The following is a 14,404-nucleotide window of genomic DNA, read 5'->3' as shown; positions in this document are numbered from 1 at the left end:
ACCCCTGATTTCAATCCGTGGGAGCTAAAAATGGTTCCACTTTTGTCTGTATCATGCTGCCAAATGCAACACTCATTTTCTTGCATACTCTGTGTACAGTCATTTGCGTTTATGTTTTACTTCTTAGAAATGTTGGAAATTATGACGAATATTTTAAAAAGCATTGCTGCTCGGATGCAGCTGGGCTGCTTACCCTCTTCCAAGACTGACTTTAACAGAACAAAACAGAATGTTTGGCAGGATTTGTACGATTGTGAAGTCAAGCAATCCCAAAACAGCACAGTCACACAATGAAGAGGAAGAGCTATAAACGATATATTTAAAAGGTGGGCCTAATCAAAGAATCATAAAGTTGGAAGGGTCCCTGGACCATCTCTAGTCCAACCCCCTGGGATGAAGAAATATGCACCCATATGCGGATGAAACCCATGACCTTGGCGTTATCAGCACCATGCTCTAAGCAACTGAGCTGTGGCTGGTTCGACAGCTGCAGCCATTCCTGGATCACAGTAGTTCATTGCAGTTGGATTACTGCAATGTGCTCTATGTAGGGCTTCCCTTGTGCTTGATCTGGAAGCTGCAGTTAGTGCAGAATGCTGCGGCACAATTGCTGACAGGATTGATGCTCAGAGGTCTGAACTGGTTGCTTATTTGCTACTGGGTTCAAAGTGTTACTCTTAGTATATAGAGCCCTAACAAGGTCGCCTTACCCTACACATGCCCACTTGACCCCTTCAACAGAATTGGCACTACTGCAAGTGCCACAAAATACCCGTTCTGCTCAGCTGTTTAGGGTGGCAGCACCTGGACTTTGGAACTCCCTGCCTACTGAAATCAAGCAGGGGCCTTCACTGCACTCCTTTTGGTACCTACTAAAAATATTCCTGTTTAGACAAGCCTACCCAGATGCTTAGGAACTGAATGTAATTTAAATCTGCTTTAGCATTTTCACTTTTGTATGTTTTAAAGTGAGGTTATAATTTTTTTCTTGATTTGACTGTTTTATTTTTTGAAAACCACTTTGAAAGGTTTCCCCCCCCCCAATCAAGTGGTTATGAATTTTATGAAATAAATAAATAATAGGCACCATATGTCAAATACACTTTGAATTAAAGGAGGGCTTAAGAGAAGCCTCTAGTACTGACAGAGTTAAGACAAACTGTTAGTAAGAGCAGCTAACCCTTTCTTCCCAACTCCCACACCTCAGTTGATGATTGACAGTTGTAGTTCACAACAGTGCAAAGAGTTTGGAAGCTACAAAAAGCAAATAAAGATGAAAAGAGGATCAAAAGGGGAAAATTGTATCAATCCAAAGTCAGTAGAAATGTACATTCTTTGAAAACTGTTGTTGAGGGGAAAGATCTCAACCATATATATTTATTGTGATATCCACAGTCTTTCCCTCCTAACCCAGATGCTTGACAATATACCTTTGAAATAAAAAACAACAACCAAAAATAGGTTGTTTGGCTTACAGTATCCTGCAGAGATCTTTAATTCTGCAGGATACCACTGTATATAAATTCTTTTCCCTTTCATCGCTAAAGAATGGCACGGCGAAGAGCGTTACGTAACAGAAAACTAAGAATAGTCCCCAAGGGGATAGTGACAAAACATGAGAAGAATGATCTGGTTCTTTGCCAAGCCAGCTTTCCTTTATGCTGCTATGGAAAAAGCACTTCTGAAAATGAGCAGCTTGCTTGGTCGGCGGTCACTGAGGGCCAACCACACTCATGGGGCAGAAGGGAACACTGCTGCTTCTTGCATCTTGCTAAGGCTTGCACACAAAGGTCCCCCCTGCAAACTTAGGCTGTCCTCACACACTCTCAAGCCTGGAGCTACTGCTGTTTTCCTAACACTGTCCAAGAAACACACACTGATTGAAACATAGAAATGTCCTCTAATGCTTATCCATTTATTTTAGTTGTCTCAAAGACCATCTACCAAAGGAACAATACAGTGGAACCTCGGTTGACAAACACTTCGGAAGTTGAATGGTCTTCTGGAATGGATTATGTTCAACAACCGAGGTTCCACTGAACCAGCCTTAACATGCTATGCAAGGACACCAGAGCCACACTCAGACGTGACGGCACAGCTATAGCTTGTTCTATACACTGTTGAACAGGACACAATCGGTCTTGCAGATTAGCAAATAAACCATGGTTTGCTTCGCCCAATGTTGGTTTGATGCCCCACCATCTCCTCTGTGAACACCTGGCTGACTGCAGTCAGTCACTGTAAGAAAGAAGACCTTGGATTAGATAGACCTTTGCTCTGATCCCGCAGGGATGAATTGTTACCCTGGTTGTCTTTGCAAGGGTGGAGGGTTGCTACAGCCTTTTTTTTTTAAATAATATTTATTAAAGTTTCAAACAAAATTACAATAATACAAGAAAAATTTAAAAAATAAAAAATAAAATACAAAAAACAGAAAAAATAGAATAACAATTAAAAACAAATCAGTCTTTCCATATCTTGTCTTTCATTCACTTGTTTCCCTGACCTCCTCACACCTCCCTTTTTTGCATTCCAGTTCAGTTAATTAATTCAGCAAATCCTTTCCCTCTTTGTTCTTATCTTAATCCTTTATCTTAGTATATTATTACTTCAAATTCCCATCTATTAACAATCCATTTTTACATAGACCTTAATAACATTGCTGCTAAAACCACTTAACTTCATTCCAACATCATTCTAACATTCATTATTCTTGGAGGGTTGCTACAGCCTCACTGCGTCACCATTTTCCCTACCCATAGCAGGCTACAGAAACAGGGTGACCACTCTCAGCATACCCCCCAGGCCAACCACAGTCCTCAAGCCTCCCTGCCTTCCTAAACATACCACACAGAGGCTTGCTGTCGCTGTTCCTTAACCCAGAGTTTCCCAGCCTTGGGTCTCCAGCTGTTTTTACACTACGATTCCCATCATCCCTGACCACTGGTCCTGCTAGCTAGGGATAATGGGAGTTGTAGTCCAAGAACAGCTGGAGACCCAAGTTTGAGAAACCGGCCTTAACCCTTCCTCTCAAGACATTGCCTACCTGGGCAGCCCCTCAGACTTCTAATGAAATCTGCTAGCAGCCCCAAATTTGTGAAAATAAAAATCAAGTGCAAGCAGAACTTGGTCAACAAGGGAGAATTGAGAGCATGTCCTGCTACCACAAAGAGTGGAGGAGGAAGGGCAGCAATAGCCATTTTAAAAAAGAAAGAACAGAGGACGGCCTTGAACTTTTTTTTGAACAAATGCTCAAAATATCAGGCAAATACCCAGCAAATTTTACCCATGATTAAACCCCACCGGAAGCAGCGTTATTTGATTGACTTGTGACCACGTAACTCTCGCTGCTACAGGTGGCTCTTGGTCATGACTAACTTTGGCTGATTTATGTCCTTATCTTTTTGGAAATGGTTCTCTCTCCTCAGGGCAGATTTGGAAAGCAGTGAAGAAATCATGTTTCCCCTCCTACTTGCAGAAGAAGAGATGACACTGCACTAGAGGGCAGCTCTGCTAACTAGATTACACAGGATTTAGTTACAAATCCCTATCCTAGAGTATTTCACCTGCAAAATGGCTTAGGTGTCTAGCGCACGATAGAACACTTTGATGATTTCCACAGATGGCAATGTACTTCACAAAGTGCAGGAAGTGGCCCAGGGCAGGAAAATACAACTCTAATGGTGTGCCATTTTTAAGAACTATAACAAATAAAATAAGTTAGAAGCAATAAATGGATTCTTTCATCACCTCAGTAGTATACATATTGTGTTTCCCTACATTTCTGCTAAGGTGGCTGAAGCAGATAAGGCAGTCTGCAATGCTGGATTCACCTCCCAAAACTGCCACCATTCTAGAAGCCTGAAGAAGCTACTTTAAAATGTTCTGCTTCTGGCACTTCCCTGCTCATTTTATTTGGCAAAGAGGTGTGCTCTCGGAGGCTCAGGTGCGGCAGTTACTATTCCAAACATGGTTGGTAACCTCTTAAATAAAAACTAACTTCCAATCAATGTTCTAATCCTGTGCAAAACACATTACTGGAGTATTTGAACACATTTAGTTTAAATTCAGCTGCACGGATTTAATCTAAGGGGGGGGGGGAAATCAATCCATATATGAATTAGCGGTTTCTAGATTTCTGTGGCATTATTACAGAGGGCTGATCTCAGAGACAGATTGGTTCCAACTCCACCACCGCTGCCTTTAATCTCCCAACACTGCTATAGACGGGTAGTCAGACTAAAGTCTTACAGTGTAGCAGCAGCTAGACCATGTCAGCCACACACCCAAACACGGGTGTCACCCCAAGAGCAGAGCTGCCATATTTTGAAGAGAGAAAAAGAGGACACATTTGTCAGCGCTGGGAGGGGGGGCGCAGGAGTGGGCACATTCTACAATGCCCCTTCAATATATACAAAAACAAGGACCTGGTCCTTTCCTGCATCATGCAAGACTCACACAGCATGTATATGTTTTGCACTTGGTTGTTTAGTACTGCGTAGGCAACCTAAAGAGTAGCCCACTCCCGGACATTTTAGAAAATTCAAAAAATCCAACCAGACAGAAATTTTACCCCTGAGAAAGAGGAGGACACGTCCTGGAAAAAAAGAGGACATATGGCAGTCGAGAGAGAGAAAAGGGGAAGGGAAAAATTGATTCTAATGTGACAAAAAGACCAAAATGCAGAACTTGTCTATCGGTGAAATCTGATTAAATTATGCATAATAATTCTGTGCTGCAGAAAATTAAGATCCTGCAAAAGACTCCAGTGTTTGGAGAAAGAATGGAATCAAGCAATATATTTTTATTCAGGGATTGAAACTTTATGCCCAACAAAATGAGCTACACTTACACTGTGATTGCCAGCAGAATGGACAGCCATCTTTTCCTTACTACTTCCTTTCAGCATGATGACTTGATACTATTTGCTGTTGTAGTTGCATACTTGACTTTATCTTATAAGACTTGACATAGATGATCACTTAAGGCTATGGAAAGCCATTTAAAAATGAGGATCTGAGTCCAGAGGATGGGGGAACTTGTGGCTCTAAGCCTCCCTTCCCCCTCCCCACCCCCTCCAGCCTCCCAATTGATCAGTCTTGGAAAGCCAAGCCAAGATCCAAGAGCTATTCTGAAACTTCGTTCTAGTTGCTTTCGGATTTAGGGCATAACACAAAAACCAAATGGAATCTATTAACTTCAGGTCACCATTTGTGATTGCAGATCTCATGTCTGGATTATACATAATTCCTGCTTCACAAAATGCTGAAGGGATTTTAAAGATAGCATAGGGACACCATTTTGCAACACTGTTGACATTACTACCAGCCTTTCCTGTATTTGAAAGTCAGACATGTGGGATAAATATGCAGTTTTAACTTCTACCAGTGTTAGCAAATGAGATATATAAACTAATTGCCAAATGGCACCTTAAACCTGGGTTACGGTTGCCACAATGCAATGTCTAGTTGTCATTTTTTCCAATGAAATTTATTGTTTTGCAAAAAATATTTTTCATTTCATTTCTACACAGCTTTATATTTTAAAGAACAATCTCAAAGCAGTTTATGACACATTAAAACATCAAATAAAACAATCCGGAATAAAACAAATGCAAGCTTCAAGGAAAATATTTCAGATCTTTCTCTAAGTGATGTTTTGCTTTTCCCATATTTATTTATTTACCTACTTAATTTATAGAGCTGCTGCTTAGCAGAAGGACTCTAGGGAGCCAGTGTCGTGTTGTGATTATTAGAGTGTCAGACTAGGCCCTGGGGGATCAGGGTTCAAATCCCCACTCGGCCATGAAGCTCACTGAATGACCTTGGGCCAGTCATGGCCTCTTGACCTACCTTGCCGGGTTGTTGTAGGGATTAACTGAGAAGGTGGGTGATCCATGTATTCCCTGGAGAAAAAGGTGGGATAGAAATGCAATAAATGAGCTCTTCTGCTCACCTGCTTAAGAAAGCTAGAGGGGGCACTGGGTAGAGATGTCAGTCGCCAACCCAGCATCCAGAGATCTCCACATGGTCGCAATTGAACCAGCGCCAGTCGCAAAATGCGCCTGGCTAACACTGCCTGGGGACGCGGGTGGCGCTGTGGGTTAAACCTCAGCGCCTAGGACTTGCCAATCGCATGGTCGGCAGTTCAAATCCCCGCAGCGGGGTGCGCTCCCGTCGTTCGGTCCCAGCGCCTGTCAACCTAGCAGTTCGAAAGCACCCCCGGGTGCAAGTAGATAAATAGGGACCGCTTACCAGCGGGAAGGTAAACGGCGTTTCCGTGTGCGGCTCTGGCTCGCCAGATGCAGCTTTGTCACGCTGGCCACGTGACCCGGAAGTGTCTCCGGACAGCGCTGGCCCCCGGCCTCTTGAGTGAGATGAGTGCACAACCCTAGAGTCTGTCAAGACTGGCCCATACGGGCAGGGGTACCTTTACCTTTACCTAACACTGCCTGGAAGATGAGGAGCATCCACGAGTAGAGGAAGCTTCCTGTTTCAGATGTAGCAGCTGAATGTCAGCGCAATAAGAAAGAGCTGTGCAATGACAGCGCCAGGACTGAAGGACTTGCAGCCCTCGTGCTACTTGTGTTTCCTCTTCACGGCAGTCATGGCTGTAAAGGACTATGTCCAAACAGGCACACTGTTGTGTGGGGGCAGGAAAAATAGTTACATGCAATAGGATTGATAATCAATTACCCTTTATCCTACAGGGCCATGTTCACAGGTCATATGCCAAACTATGCAGTGTCCTTGCAACTCCCCCATTTGAAATCTTGCAGTCCCGCAACAGTGAAATAGCACTTACTTTTCAAGCAGCATACAGACTAATACCAACCCCACTCCCAGCCTCACAATACAGATGCATTTTGCCCATTGTACTTTCAGCTTCAGAATAATTATGTAAACAGCAGTCCATCTTTCCAGATGGACTCACTGCCTGTGACGGCAAGGAATTCAACTCTGTGTTTTAGTTTCCATCTACAAATGGGAACTGAAGCAATTACATAGGTTCCTTCATGGGTGCAAAACTAGGGCAGACCTCAGCTCAGACTAAGGAAAAAGTAAGGAAATATAAATGCATCCTAGTTATAGCTGGGAGTCTCCTCCTCTTGAAAGCAGTGGGGAAGCAGGCATATTGACACAGTGCAAGCCAGAGTCGAGAAATCAGACATGCTGGCTGGATGCTAAAAACAAAGAAAACAGAGAAGGAAAGAAAGAGTGCTAAGCCCAGGAACAACTTCTGTCACGGCTAGGAAGCTGAACACACCAGGGACTTCACAGAGAGCTAGGACTGGTAGGCATTAGCATGAATGTGACGAAATGAAAGCATATTAAAATTAGAAAGCACTAAACTGCAGCTAAGTCACTGGCTACTACTTGCTGGAATCCAAGTTAAATGTTAATAAGTAAATGTATTCCAATAAATTGTTAGGCTGGGGGCTAAGAGCACCACTGTAGAATAGGCATCGCTCAAGAGCTGGTGGAGCCACATGGCGTCTGCATAGCTCAAACATTCCAGGTCACAGATGCATGCAATCCACTTGCTCTTGAGAAATATTCTTGAAAGCCACCACATTTGGGCCATAACATTCTTGCACACAGAAAGAAAACAGCATCATTTTGCACCTATTGACCAAAACAAAAACAAAAGAAACACCTCCCTGATGCCTGAAAAAATCAAATTTGCAGTACTGGGTTTTTTAATGTGCCAGAAAGGGGCAGGATGCAAAAAAATGCTCCACAGGCTTCTGGAAATCCTGGAGAACAGTCTCCACAAATAAAAAGACTAGAATTTTAAGACCCCTGCAGAAATAAAAATCAATATTTGTGTGCAGTGATGGCAGACACGCATCTGGAAAAGTTGATTGCTAGATAAAACCTACATCCTTTTGTTCATGTTGTTCTAGCCAGCATGGTTTGGGGATGAAGACTACACATTACACACAATAGTCTGTAAGAAAACCCCAACACCTTTTATCTTAAAAAAGGGGCCCTGAGCTGAGATGCCACAGGGGTGTGTATCTGTGACACATACCTGCTTATTCCTCCCGCCACCTGCTTTTCCTCTTCTTCAAATTACGGCCCCTTGCTGGTTTCTTTCTCCACAAATATTGCACTAGCAGATAACCACAGCTAACCAGTCTTCTCCCCGGCTCAAAGATACATAGGTTTTTCTTGCCAGGTAATTATAACTTATGAATGACAAAACATAATAATTAATAAATCAAATAGGTAACAAATCAAAAGGATTTCTCCTAAAGTCATTCTCTCACCATAGATGGTGGACCCAGGGAGGCCCTCATTTGTGTGCCCCCTCCATGTGAGGTTCAGACAGTGGCAATATGAGAACGGGGCCTTTTCTGCAGTGGCTCCCCATCTGTAAAATGCTCTCCCCAGGGAGGTTCATCTAGCACTTTCACAGTATATCTTTAGATGCCAAGGGAAGCGTTCCTCTTCAACCAGGCCTTTGGGTGATTAATTTTCTACAGCCTTTTAAATGTGTTTGTAGGGTGATGGTCATCATTTTGTTGTTTTTATTTTAACTATTTATTTGTGCATTTATCTTGTGAACTGCCCCGAGATCCTTCGATGAAGGGCGGTATATAAATCTAATAAATAAAAAATAAATAAAATAAGACCTAATTACAAACATTAGCTCAATAAACATTAGCTTTCAAAACTGCAGGAACTCAGGACTGTTTTTTATATTTAAGCATGCCTATATGCTGAGGACACCTCTCTCTGTAGCATCCGAAAAAGGAGAGGCCTTGCAAGTCCTGGACTGATGCCTAGACTCTGTGGTGAGCCAAAAAACTGAATCCTGGCAAGACAGAGGCACTGTGAGTGGGTGGTTCACAACCCTGGATAATTGGTCAATTGCCTGCTTTGAACGGGGCTGTACTTTCCCCAAAGAGCAAGTTCGTAGTGGCTCATGGACTCATCTTTGTTGCTAGAGGCCCAAGTGACCTTGGTGGCCAGGTGCACTTCAACCACCAGCTTCAGCTAGCAGGACAGATGTGGGCGTTTCTGGATTGGTATTGCCTGACAGCTGTCATCCATGCGCTGGTAACATCCAGGCTGGATTACTGCAATGCGCTCTTTGTGGGGCTGCCCTTGAGGTGGGACCAGAAGCTGCAGCTGGCAGGATATTGCCAACAGGTCACTCCACTGTTGAAAGAATTGCACTGGCTGCCAAACAGCTACTGGGCTAAGGTTAAGGTGCTGGTTTTGGTGTATTGGTGTCCCCTGCTGCCCTGGCCTCCTTTGGCTGGAAGGGCAGGATATCAGTTTAATGAATGAAAATAAATAAATATCTGAGTCCCACCATATAGTTAAAAAAGACCTCAGAGATTCTTAAGCAGCAAAGCAGACTCAAACTGCATCTAGAAGCACCTGCAGTGTCATCCAAGGTTTACTTGGGCAGAGTTTGCAGGCTCAGCTGCAATGGCCTGTGTCTGATCCACACAGTCCATAAAAAAGCAGAATTCTCAAAATCACTTCAGGCAGTTTGCTTATCTTGTCACAAACAGAGCCATGACTAAGCCTCACAGTTAGAGGGAATAAAACAAGTGAGCAGAGGGTTTGTTTCTTCCACGCTGTCACCACACATAAATATTAAGGGACCTTCTCTTCAGAGACCATCATTTGCAAGCAAGGGTGCCAACTTGAGTAAAATATGGGAGGGGGCAAGTAAAACCCAACCCAAATAATTAACACAGTGTACACACACCATTTGAAAGGCATCAACTTGGGGGGCACAGCCCCTCAAATATTTTATTGGGTGGGCCGAAGGGACATTGGCCCCTTGGAGTTGGCTCCTATGTTTGCAGGATCAGGACTGAGCCAGGCAGTCACTCATGTTGGCATGCAGCTCAAGTGCTGCCCTTCAGAATCCCCTCACCTGCCCTGTACTTTTAAAGCATCATCACTTCAAGCAGTCCTGGGCTCCCCCAAAGAAGCCTTTCAAGCAGAATTGTTAGGAGACCCCTATTCCCCCCAGAGCTACAATTTCTACACAGTGGCTTGACAATCAATCCCTCTCCCCAGGGAACTCTGCAGATTGCAGCCCTTTGAGGGGAACGGGGTCTCCCAACAATGCAGAGAGCCCTTAACAAACTATACTTCACATGGTTCTTTCAGGGACTGTTTAAAGTGCTATGGTGCTGCCTTAAATGTAGTGAGGTTAGGGCCTAAGAGAGGGATGGGGAATCTTCCGCCATCCAGAGGTTGTGACTCAAAGTCCCATCACACACACACACACCCCCAGTCAGCATGGACAAAGGTCAGGGCTGATGGAGCTGTGGTGCAGCAACATCTGCCAGGTTCCCCATCTCACTGTAACACATCAGAGTGCATTAAGCGGCATTGGTCACTGTACCACCAAATCTTCCGATGTACCAAGAGTCCTGGATTTGTGTCTGCTGCAGCCTCTTGGGCAGGCAAAATGTCTTGAACGGGACCTGTCCAGAATTGGATACTACCAAAGTTCTCTCAGAACTTGAAGGCAAATAGCCCAATCAGAGCGATGCCAAGTAAATGTTCTGCTGCCCCCTGCTTTGTGGGAATAAGTAGGGTGTGTGGAGAACAAACTAAAGCACTAAGAACTGATTTGCCCAGTGCAATAAGAGAGGTCATATCTACTTTCTGACTCCTCACCAGCGGCCTTAGCCAACAGCTTTGAAAGTTTAGCTAACCCCATGCAAATACTAAAATGTCATAAAAATATTGTTTTTCTAATCCGGACTGAGTTTCTAGTTTTATAGTACATTATAAATACTTAAATGTTTGTATCATCATCTCAGTAGACGTAACGGGGGTTGGGGAGAGCACATAACCCAGGAACTGTTTGCGCTGCTATTCAGGTTGCTGCAATGATTTACACAACTGAAGAACAACCTTTTGCCTGTAAGCACTTTTTTTGCTACTACTAGCTATAGTAAAGTTTAAAAAAATAAACAAAAGCATCAGCAGAATATAATGTCCTGTAAATATCATGGAGGAATGGCCAATTTTTTCTGCTGCTTTATACTAGAAGATTTGGGTGCAACTTATAATAGGCTGCTTGGATAAGGATAATAAACAATGATAATTTTATTTATATCCTACTCTTCAGAGATAATTGAGAGCAGTTCACGCAATACAGCAACAAAACCTAGTAATTTAAGTTATTTAGCAAACACGATGAAAACCACAGCACACCCATCAATGATCAACCATACAAAATACAGCCGCGGACAGAAACAAGCCAGACCACCAGCCAACACAGAATTACCCCTCTCCAAAGGAACCGGATCATATTGATCACATTTCTCCTCCTGGTTTTACTAACATTCCCCCTTTGCGGTTCTAGGCAGGAGATCCTCAGAACAAAGCCTGGTTCAACTTTTGGTGTAAAAATTCCACTTGGGAGTGGGGTTCAAAAGAACAGCCATTGTTTTCAACACATCAGGTAAGCCTTCTCCACGTGTACTCGACCGACTTCAGAAGGGCTCACTCCCACGATCACAGCCTTGGGGAACTGCGGCGGGTTCTTCTGGATCCGCAAAGCCTCACCGGGGGCCCAAAGGAAACCCGCCGCCCCCACGGGGCCAGACTTTCCCTTCTTTGCATCCAGCTGCGAGCAAAGCCGGGGCAGCCCCCCGGCCTCCATCCACGTCGCTCGCCCCCCAGCTGCTCTTCCCATTCTGGAAGGAAAGGAGACCACCCCGAGCCGGATGAAGGGCGCTGGGAGCGAAGCAACGGGGGCGGCCGAAGGCGCGGCGCGAGAGCCCAGGCTGGCCGGGGAGCAGCGAGTCCCCCTCCGCCAGGCGAGAGGCGAGCAGCGGCGCGCAAGGGAGCTCCCTCGAGGGGCGCGGCGCTTGGGCCCGGCGCCTGGGCTTCTCCGCTCCCGCTCCCAGTCCGCATCCCTGCGGGATATTGCAGACCCCAAACAGCATGGTCCAAGGGAGAAGCCCCCCCCCAAACCCCAACCTTCCGCCCCCGGGTCCCCGCCCCACCTCGGGGTCCTCCGCGCACCATCCCTCCAGCCGAGAAGCTTCCCCCCAAAAACACCCCCCTTCCTGACCCCGGACTTGGAGGGAGATGCCTGAGCCCCCCGGGGGGGGCGGGGAGTCCCAGCCCGCGCGCTCCCTTACCTCCTCCGCTGGCCGTCGAGCCGCCCGCCCCGGGGCCAGCAAGGAGGGCAGCGCGCCTCGTCCGGCCGGGAATGGAGCCGAGCAGGAGGCGAGGCTGGCGAGCGAGCGAGCGAGCGCCTCGGCGTCCCCTCGACGTCCGCGCAGGGACCTCCTCGCTGATGTCACTGGAGGGGCCGGGCGTGGAAGGGGGACGCCCCGCCGGGAGGAGGAGGAGGAGGAGGAAGGCGCCCGGCGGGGATACGCGCGGCGCCCCCAGCCCGGCAGCCCGCTCGGCCCCGCGGGAAGCGGAGGGAAGGCGCCAGCGGAAACCCCCCTCGGCCGGGCTCCCTCGCATTGAAGGGGACCTTAAAGAAACAACGGCCAAGCGAGCGAGCGAGCGGGAGCCTTGCCCTTTCCCCCTTTGATTTCGGAGGGCTGTGCGAGGGGCGCCTTTCGGGGGGGGGGGGGAGAGAGGGAGGCCCAAGCGCCACGGCCTCTTTCTCCGGGGTCAGGAGAGCGATCACGGAAAAGACGGTGGAAGGAGGATCTTATCCCCCCCGGGTAGGACTTGGAGGCAGAAGGCCAGGTCACACCCCCCCCCCCCCGGGGAATAAAGAAGAGGGTCGCCACGGAGCTGGAGAGTTGCTTAAATATATACATTTTACAAATAACAAAATTCCTTCTGTGGTTTTCTTTTTAAACTGTTCTCCATCAATCAATGACAACCGAACTTCCTTCTGAGAATTATGGAAGGGGAGAGAAAATATTGGTGGGATTTTCAGAGGAGGGGTATAGGATTGCCACCTGTCCTCTTTAATACAGGATTGTCCCTTATTTCAAAGTAAAATGTTGTGTCCTATATTGATTCAATACAGGACATTGCCCTTTATTTCTCCTATTTCTTCTCTGCTCCTCCTGTACTCTCTCTTTCTCGTGTGTTCCAAGTTAAGGATCCTCTCCAATTGCCTGCCTCTGCTCTTGCAATTGGCTTGGCTGGAGAAACTGTCTCTCCCATCTTTCATTCCTTCCCTTTTTTCTCCTTGCTCCCTCTCCTCATTCCACCCCAAGGAGGAGCAAACCAGGGCCAGGCTTTCATGCTGTCCCTTCCAGTTCCCTGCAGCTTGGGCTGGGTTAAGGTGGCCATCTGCAGAGTTGCAGCCTGGGAGCACTGGGCGCCTCAGAGACAAACAGGTTCTGAGGCTCTAGAAGCAAGCAGTTTGTGTTGGTGTAGCCCAGAAGCCCCAGTTCTGAACATAACAGTAGTTATTTATCTGCATTATATTTGAGAGAGGAGGGTGGGAGTGAAGTAGCTCCCCACAAGGCTCTCCCACCCCCCAACCTGCCACTCTGTCATATTTTCTCTCTTTTTCAGAAATTTAACATGTGGAACAAAGCTCTCCCCCGCATCAGAATATGCCCGCCTTTATTTATTTATTTTGCTCTGGCCTGCAGGTGTGTGAAAGGGTTTGTGCAAAACACAGACAGAGCTACAAAATAATAATAATAATTGTTTGTGTTTCTGCATGTGACAAATTCCAGAGGGGCCTTATGGCTGGGCTGCAGTAGATCATAATGGAGTGCTTTGAAGTAATTTCAGCACCAGGTGGAAAAGAAAATTGCCGCCCCCCTCCTCCACCACCACTCCTACCTGCCTGCCACCATCCTGTCCTGTATTTTGCTAGAACAAAGGTGGCAACCCTAGCAGAGTACAATGTATTTGTGGCCCTTACCATACCTTCCAGGTTGCCAGAGCGTGTCTGTGAGCACTCCTCAAATCCTCTCAGTGGTCGGCAGCCTTCTTGGGTGTCCACACTTCTTGAAAGCCTCCGTCACAGGCTGGGTTTTTCTGTAGGAGCAGGAGGGCCCCTACCATGTGCCTGACAGCTGTTTATTGTTTTTATTCAATTGAAATATGTTCACATTTAAAGAAATCAGTGCAGAAAGCTCCTTCTCCCTGTCCCCCCACCACCACCACACATACATGGTGAAAGGAAGGGCTGCCCTCAAAAACAAAACAAGCCAGTGCACTGATCTCAGGTATTGCTTGCCAGCTTCCCATTCTTCAATGAAAGCCCTGGGGTAGATGTTGTGAGGTTACGCCTCCCATGGAGTTTTCGCTAAGATCAGTAACTGGAGGCATCCAGGGGACTGCAGAGCTGTGTGGGAAGGTTTCCTAGGGAGACAAATACATCACTCATGGCCACCGCATACGGATAAAGCAACTAAGCACAATGCCACAGCAACAAAATTACAAAATTCCAGAACACCTTCCAAGTGAGGCAGAAAAACGGA

General features: G+C 46.3%; 1 protein-coding gene across 2 annotated transcripts in view; it reads right to left on the bottom strand.

Annotated features, from left to right (window-relative positions):
• The window catches only part of SH3BP4 (SH3 domain binding protein 4), a 41,446-nt gene extending 29,130 nt beyond the window's left edge, over positions 1-12,316 (bottom strand). The window contains exon 1 of one of the 2 annotated variants that reach the window (XM_028704091.2): positions 12,134-12,316. The gene's annotated coding sequence lies outside the window, so the exon portion shown is untranslated. Of the gene's footprint in view, positions 1-8,272; positions 8,566-12,133 lie in introns of those variants that run through there. The other variant, XM_077919049.1, reaches the window with a different exon arrangement.
• Between the last annotated feature and the right edge of the window lie 2,088 nt (positions 12,317-14,404).

This window comes from Podarcis muralis, chromosome 1, assembly GCF_964188315.1.
Source record: "Podarcis muralis chromosome 1, rPodMur119.hap1.1, whole genome shotgun sequence".
In the NCBI taxonomy this organism is placed as follows: Eukaryota; Metazoa; Chordata; class Lepidosauria; order Squamata; family Lacertidae; genus Podarcis; species Podarcis muralis.
This window is presented reverse-complemented; position numbering and strand designations above follow the sequence as displayed.